The following is an 8,823-nucleotide window of genomic DNA, read 5'->3' as shown; positions in this document are numbered from 1 at the left end:
CGAGATGACTGAGCGTGTTTTTTCTTAATATAACGCATAATATAGCATTTTAAATATGGCAGATAAAAAGCATTCTGATGATATATGCTGCTGCTATATAATAATAAAGCTTGATATTGTGACTTTTGTATGGACCTCAATGATTTTACTGCATACAAATATTTGTATTCATTCGTTTAACCCCTTAAGGAGAATGGGCGGTCATTAAACCCATTGAAAACAATGCATTTTGAGCCCGTACATGTACGGGCTTTGTCATTAAGGGGTTAATTTGGTTAATTTCCACCTATCCTGCAAAGGTAAGAATAATATACTTATCAATTATGTCAAAAGACATAGAACATATGACTGTATGATGCAAAGTATGCAAAGCGAGACTTCCAAGCAAACAAAAGTAGGTCCCATGACCCCAAACCAACCAGCTTCCAACATTTTTTCACTTTCAGCACATATATATTTTTTTTTACCAAAGGTGGATAGTTTCTCTAAGCATTCCATGATGTTTAGAGACACCAGCTGGCGCACCCATATTTCAGTAAATTTAAGTAAATCTATAATGTAAATCTATAATTACCAGAACAGTAAAAGTGGACCATTTGTTCATCAAGACAAAAAATCAATTACAATCCAAATTCTGACCTTTCTTACATACAACAATGATTAGATTTTTTACAGTATTTCCCTGTGTGTATGGAATGCTGTTATATCATAACACTACCACTAGGCGGCGCCAGACACTTACTCTTTTTATGGTTCCTTTTCTTCCATCTCCAGGTATTTTTTTTTAGTAAAGCTCTGATTACTTTGCAGCTCCCTTGTTACCAAGGTTTTCTGTGCTTTATTCTCATTAAGTCACAATCGATTCCTTCCACTAGTTTTATATTTTTAGTGAAAGAGACACAAATACACGGTGGATGTTGTACAGTATTGAAAAACTGATTCTTGTGCCAAAAAGTGCCAAAAAGTTCGAAAAAGGTGATTTTATCACAATATCTAGGATTAGTATAGTTCAAACCATTGGGAACTTCTCATTGTTGCCAAGATGGTAAGACAACTATCCATATTTTGCACCAGCTGGCGTGCTATGTCTATGTTCCTTTTAAAGTTGTGTTTACACGCAGTTTTATTTTTTTACCATGCTTTAATAAGAACCCCAATTATCTTCAATGGGCTTTAACATCAGCTCCATGCAACAACATGGAGGGGGTATTCACCGACGTCTGAGTTTACCATGCACTGCACAAGTTTAACCTGCAGTCTCTGGGTCATGGAGATGTTGTTTAGTTGCTCCCACTCCCCACCCAATACCCTTCCCACTCCCATCCTATATAATGTTGTTTGGGACTAGTCCTGCCGTTGTTGTGGCTAGTCTTGCCTCTTGCATGGCTAACCATGCCCCTTGTGCAAGTAGTCTACCCTCCTGTGCGTCTTACCCTACACCTTTGTGAAGCCACTCCCTCAGAACCCCTCTCAATGTGTAATATAACCCCTCATATAACTCAATATAACCTCATCCTTTAACATCCCTATTCCCCCCATTAATATGTGCTATTATTCCATATAACCCTTACCTATAACGTCTCCTATTACTCCATATAACCCCTCCCTATAACTCCTCCTATTACTCCATATAACCCTCCCTATAACTCCTCCTATTACTCCATATAACCCTCCCTATAACTCCTCCTATTACTCATACAACCCCTCCCTATAACTCCTCCCATTACTCCATATAACCCCTCCCTTTAACTCCTCCTATTACTCCATATAACCCCTCCCTATAACTCCTCCTATTACTCCATATAACCCCTCCCTATAACCCCTCCTATTACTTCATATATCCCCTCCTATAACTCCTCCTATTACTTCATATATCCCCTCCTATAACTCCTCCTATTACTCCATATAACCCTCCCTATAACTCCTCCTATTACTCCATATAACCCTCCCTATAACTCCTCCTATTACTCATACAACCCCTCCCTATAACTCCTCCTATTACTCCATATAACCCCTCCCTTTAACTCCTCCTATTACTCCATATAACCCCTCCCTATAACGCCTCCTATTACTCCATATAACCCTCCCTATAACTCCTCCTATTACTCCATATAACCCCTCCCTATAACTCCTCCTATTACTCATACAACCCCTCCCTATAACTCCTCCTATCACTCCATATACCCCCTCCCTATAACTCCTCCTATTACTCCATTTAACCCCTCCCTATACCTCCTCCTATTAAATCTCTTGTAGTTCCCCCAATTATTATCTATCTATGCTCTGTACTCATTAAGCAGCCAGCAGCTGAACCTCCTCATTCAGAGCCGTGGTGTTATTTTTGTGTTTATAAATTAGATGCTGTCATCTCTTCCCTTTTTCTTATTACCTCTGAATAATAATGAAGTAGACCTGGCTGTCTTACTTTGCTCTTTATAATGATTCAGAAAGAGATCAAACGTACAAACTCCCTCCCAGCTATTCTTTCTGAACAGCGTGGACGCAGATGTCCCGTTGTTTGGTCTCATCCCCGTGTCGTATTTTTCCCAGTTGTATAAGAGGAGTTCTCATATTGAAGAGGCTCTTCACATTCCATTGTCTGAGCTGCTGTCTATGGACCCATTGCCTTGTTATGTCTGCTGTCTTTGGCCAAGCACTTACCCCCAACTTAACATAAATTCTTTCTCCAAGGCTCATCTTCGTCAAGTGATTGCCAAATGCCTCCACCTACCCCCTGTCCCATCTACCTCCTGTGACTTTGTACTTTGCTTTTATAATGATGACAAGAACAAGAGGATATTACTTAGCTTTTTTTGTATAGCACAACATTCTTTCTTCATTTGTCACATATGTTTATCCGTGCGAGAATAAACAGTACAGTAACTTCACCAGCCTTTCTGTAGGGCCACAGTATGACATTCCATGATGTCACATTTTAACGTCCATGAGGTCACTCTGGCGTCATGGCATCATATTGCAATCGTGGAACATTTTGTGCGTTTCACAGAACACTCAGCCTAGTGAGTCCTCCAACCTGGTGAGCGGTGACATCTAGTCATATTGTTAATGGCAATGTTTACGGTAAGCTGACGGATGCCTCGTTTCTGCACCATTTAGCTCTTACACCTCAATGCACTCAGAGGCAATCATGTCAGATTCAGCCTCTGCCTCTGTAGCCTCCTGAGTGTTCCGTTAATAATTGCCCCCTCCTTTTAAGCACTAGCTTCATCAGGCACTAGCAGCAGATAAGGTCAATGCTGATAAAATAGCTGATTACAACATATTGTATACACATGGTTTTTTTTTTACCAAGAAAGCTGGGGATCTTCATGGACCAGTTACTTGGAGCACAATTTTATTATGATTCTATCATTTTAGGGGGTGAGAGCTAACTGGTGGACACCAGGGCTTGACTGGCGATGGTGGGCATCCCTGGTACATTAAGGCCTGAAGCCAATGGCTGGAAACACGCAGCCACACATTTTTCGCATATGGGGCACTGTCGGCCAGCAGCCCACTAGGCATTTGCCCATGAGCCAGATGGCCAGTCTAGGCCTGATGCACATCAACTGATTAGATAGTAGGCCAAGATGAGGGGCAGTTAAAAGCAACATGGCAAGGAGAGAGCAAAATTATTCTTCATACTATGGGTTCTCTTTCTTTTTTGCTCTGGTACCATGTGATGCGGAACATCATTGACCTAAAAGAAGCTAAATTACTTCTGAAATTACTTTTATATGTCTAGTATAATCAAGAGGGAGTTCAATTGTTTAACCCCTTCGTGACAAAGGCTGATTTTACTTTTTGTACCCTTCGTGACAATGGCCGTTTTAACATTTCTGCGCTGCTCGTGTTTAGCTGTAATTTTCTTCTTTCCCGTTTACTGAACCCACACACATTATATATTGTTTTTTTCAGGACAAGAAGGGCTTTCTTTAGATGACATTGTTTTGATTGTATCATATTATTTACTATTAAAAAAAGTATAAAATATGGTGAAAAATTTAGAAAAAAATGACTGTTTCTAACTTTTAGTTGAAAAATCTTTTACTCATCTGTAAAAGGTAATGAAAAAAACCTGCTAAATAGATTCTACTGTTTGTCCTGAGTTTAGAAATACCCAATGTTTTTTTGTTTTTTTGCTTTTTTCTACACATTATGGGGCAAAAAGTACAGGTAGCGTTTTGCTATTTCAAAGCCATTTTTTCCAAATCTGGTAATTCTTCCCCCCATGTGCCATTTCGGGTATCTTTGAAGCCGGCCAATGCAATTTACCCCGTCAAGTCATATATTTTTGAAAACTAGACAACCCAGGGTATTCCAAATGCTAGTATTGTAACCCTTTTCAAGCACTAATTCTACCATCAGCCTTTGTCAAACTTTATGGTAGTAATTTTTTTTGCATTTGTTTTTTCACACACATTTTACTTTAGGTATGAATAAACAGGTTCTGGTATATGTTCTGGTACTATCATAAAACACCCCAATATGTGTTTAGCAACATCTCCTGAGTACAGCGATACCTCAAATGAATGATTTTGCCTGGCTGTTTGGGGGCAAAAGGGCCACATTTGGGGCATGCGCATTTTTCAATGTTGAACTTTGGCATTTGGGGATCCACTGCCCATGCCCTATTTGGTACATCTTTGAGCCGGGCCATTTCAGTGTGCCCAATAAAGCCATATATTTTTGAAAACTAGACACCCCAGGGTATTTCAAATGCTAGTATTTTAACTCTTTCCATGCACCATATCTACCACCAGCCTTTGTCAAACTTTGTGGTAGTCATTTTTTTGCATTTGTTTTTACACACACATTTTACTTCAGGTATGAATTAAAAGGTTCTGGTATATGTCACTATCACAAAACACCCCAATATGTGTTCAGCAACATCTCCTGAGTACAGCGATACCTCACATGAATGATTTTGCTTGGCTGTTTGGGGGCAAAAGGGCCACATTTGGGACATGCGCATTTTTAAATGTTGAACTTTGGCATTTGGGGATCCACTGCCCATGCCCTATTTGGTACATCTTTGAGCCGGGCCATTTCAGTGTGGCCAATAAAGCCATATATTTTTGAAAACTAGACACCCCAGGGTATTTTAAATGCTTGTATTTTAACTCTGCATGCACACATTTTACCACCAGAATTTTTTCAAAGTGTGCAGTAGTATTTTTTTGTGTGTATTTTTCCCCCACACACCTACTTTATGTATGAATTTACAGCTCCTGGTTTATGCCGCTGTCACATGACACCCCAATATGTGTTCAGCAACATCTCCTGAGCGCAGTGATACCCCACATGCATGGATTTGTCATTTTTGGGGGGAACTAAAAGGCCACATTTGGTACGTGTGCATTTTTCTAATTGGAAATTAGATGTGTGGCCATCCTTCCCCCCGCGTTATTTGGGACAATGTTGAACCTGGCCCATTCAATTTACCCCATCAAATCATACATTTTTTAAAAGTAGACACCCCATGGGTATTTAATATGCCAGTATTTTAACTCTTTCCATGCGAGAATTGTTTTAAGCTAATGTGCTAATTTTAGGACTTGCTCACAAAAATATATTTTTTATATATATATTAAATTTTTTTTGCCTTTTTTAAAAAAAAAATTAAAATTTTTTTTCAACTTGAAGGTTCCCCTGATAGTGACATCAGTGGGAAATTATTTTTACATTTTACTGGTTTTTTTACTATTTTTTTCTAATTATTATTAATTTTATTTTATTTTTTAACTTATTTTTACTAATCACACTGTGATTAGAAAGCTGGGCTCCATTGACTTGCATGGTTGAATGCAGTACCTGTATTCAACCTGCAAGTGGAGCCAGAGTTCTCTAGAGGGTCAGGAGACCGTCTAGCGAACTTTTTCAGCTTTATTGTTTTTTTTCCCGGGCCGCCGCCATCTTGCAGATGGCGAAGATCACCAGCAGCTGCGGCTGTGACCGCTCTCCGGAGCGGTCACAGTCCATCCAAAGGTAAGTGTTTGGTGTCGCTGGATGCCTCCTGATCGAGGCATTCCAGCGACACCATTTAAGTTTAGGAGGTGATCGTTGATCGCCTCCTAAACGCTTTTAAAACGGGCGCCCCGGGGAGGGGCCAGACATGGCCCCTGGTGCCGATCATGGCGTTGCTGAATGCCTCGAGGTCGAGGCATTACAGCAACGCCGTTTGGGTGCAGAAAGCGAACGTAGATCGCTTTCTGCACCCGTTTAAAGGCGTGCCGGTTCTGGCACGTCATTTGTCATAATCGACTTGTTTTTCCGTGCCGTGCCAGAACCGGCAATTGTCATTAAGGGGTTAAGTAGAAAGTCATTGTCATATCAAGGGACATTTTACACAGTTCTCCTGTCCTAGCTTTTTCTTAACATCTCTGTGAGATGACCCATGGCTTCCTCACTTTCCTTAAAGAACCTAGGTTTAAGCATACAGCTTACTGAATTTGTTTGTATTGGGGGGGGTGAGATATTTAAGAAGAGGGTCCCATTATCTTTATGTCATTCATAGGTCTACAGAACCATCTCATGATCTTGTTGAGCATTGGTTCCACATCGTGAACTTCATGTTTGGGATATCAGAGAAGAGGACTCCTACTTTGCCTACATAACCAGCTTGGAGTTTTATTATCCTGCTGACAAAGTTTGGCATTAAAGTATTATGTAATAAAATGCTAGATAAAACATCCTTGACTTATTGAAAGCTGGGAACTCCACATGTTCATCCTGGAGTCTCCGGGTCACGGGGGTGTTGTTTAGTCATCTTCGCTTTCCACCCAATTCCCTTTCCACTCCCAACCTGTGTCATGCTGTCTGGCACTAGCCCTGCCTGAACCAGTCTAATTTTTGTGGGCCATTCCTACGTGAAATACCATTTGTCATTATATTAAGGACAATGGGTGGTCGTGTCTTGTCCTGTTAAAAACTCAGTGTTCCGAAGTACCTTTGCCATTGACAGAACAATATTTTTTTAATTCTCTTTCAGATGTTCCGTGCAACATAACTGTAAGTCTTAAAATCTAACTTCCGTTATTGCGGATCAAAATAGTTTTGATAGGAACACATATGTGGATACAGTGACGAAATTCAATCAATTTCGTATAGACTGTTTCTAAAATCCATTGTTTGCCTTTTGGATACCGACCGCTCTTGATGAAATATTGACGTACTTAATCTTTCTCCTATGTTAGATGTAAGGACTAACGTTTAACATCAATATATGTTTTTTTCTATATTAACTAGGTCCTTTGATTGTGTCCTGTGGTCCGTCATGGCTGTTGTGTCTGTAGAACTCTGGACAGTGAGAATCATCAATCGCGCTTTCGACGAAAGTTAATTAACCGTGTCGCAAACAGAGAGGTATCGATTGGAAGGACAAACAAAATGACCAGTTAGTTTGTTGTCAATAAGTAATTAACATGTAATTCATTAGAAGGTGTTGATTGGTAATGAGGACGATTGCTTAGCTTAAGAAGCCACCGGGTCTACATTAACCCTTTCTTCTCAGTTAAGATTCACAAGGATAAAACTTGTAGATTTTGTTATAATAATATGAGTGACCCAAAAACCCGCATTAGAACTAAGATTATATTATTCAAAATAAGAGACAATATTAAAATTCAGGCAAGTCTAAAAAAAACGTGGTGGTTTTCCAAAAAGACAATAATAAGCAAACAGTTCCAAACATCATGTGATGCCTTCTGTAGCTTATACAAAGGTATTCTAAAATTTTGCTAATAAAATAGTCTCTGAAACAGCCACATTCATATCAATCACAAACACTCTTCTTTGAGCACATATAGTCCTTGGGTTGACTTGGATGTAGGAGAAAAGTGTTATATAACTTGGAATAGGATGAGGGATGTTTATTACAGCAAAAGGCCAGTTACTGTTGTTGGATAACTGTATCAGATGCTGTCATCACAGCCAGGGATAGACCACACCAGTCTCCATGGCAAGGTTTGTGATGGTCCATAGAACATCATTAAATTGTCCACCTTAGACCCCAGTTAATGTCCACCATGAGCAATGTTGGTGCCTACTCCTAATCATAGCTGGGGATGTAAGAGTCCTGAGATGGGGACAATCCAAATGTAAGTAATTTATGAAAGATAAATGAATCATGCTTTTTTATAACCCACAGCAGTACCTTCCTACAATATATGTAAAACCTAGCTAGAAGCATAAGATGGTTAAGATAGTTAATGTGGAACAAGGAGCACAGGAGATGGGGCGCAGGAAAGATATAGGAAGAAAAGCTAAACATGGTATATTAAACTGCTCGTTCTGGTTTTGACAAAATGATTCTGTGTTAGAATGATCTTAACACGGAGCTTCTCTTTAGACAGATGCCTCTCTTCTCCAGATACAAGACACGGTAAACAGATAATACCAATTCCCCATCTTTATGGCCTTTCACTCCCTACAGAGGTGCATTAAGAGGCTGCCGCCTTTCTGTTTAATTGCTCCATGTTATCACTTTGTTCAAAGATAATGACCTCATATCATCAGTGACTGCAGTCCTTTTGTTTGCCCGATTGGAGAAAAGACTTTTGATGGTGCCACCCCACTCTTCCTTCCTGAATCGTCGGATAGCTTGCATTTTAAGGAAACCACTAACGTTCTACTATCAGGAGCACTCATCTACTCATTGTTCAAACAATATCATGTGAGACCTACCTCGTTGTTAACCAACAGAAAAAATAGACAGTGAGTGGTTCACTTAATCTTTTGTGACTATAAACCCAATCATCCTTGATGAGTCAGGGCAGTTGTTATAGTTTAGATCTACTTGTTGACCAAGTCAGCCATATTGAA

Source organism: Sceloporus occidentalis, unplaced genomic scaffold, assembly GCF_023333645.1.
Source record: "Sceloporus occidentalis isolate IW3139 unplaced genomic scaffold, rSceOcc1.0.p SCAF_143, whole genome shotgun sequence".
NCBI classification, from domain to species: Eukaryota; Metazoa; Chordata; class Lepidosauria; order Squamata; family Phrynosomatidae; genus Sceloporus; species Sceloporus occidentalis.
This window is presented reverse-complemented; position numbering follows the sequence as displayed.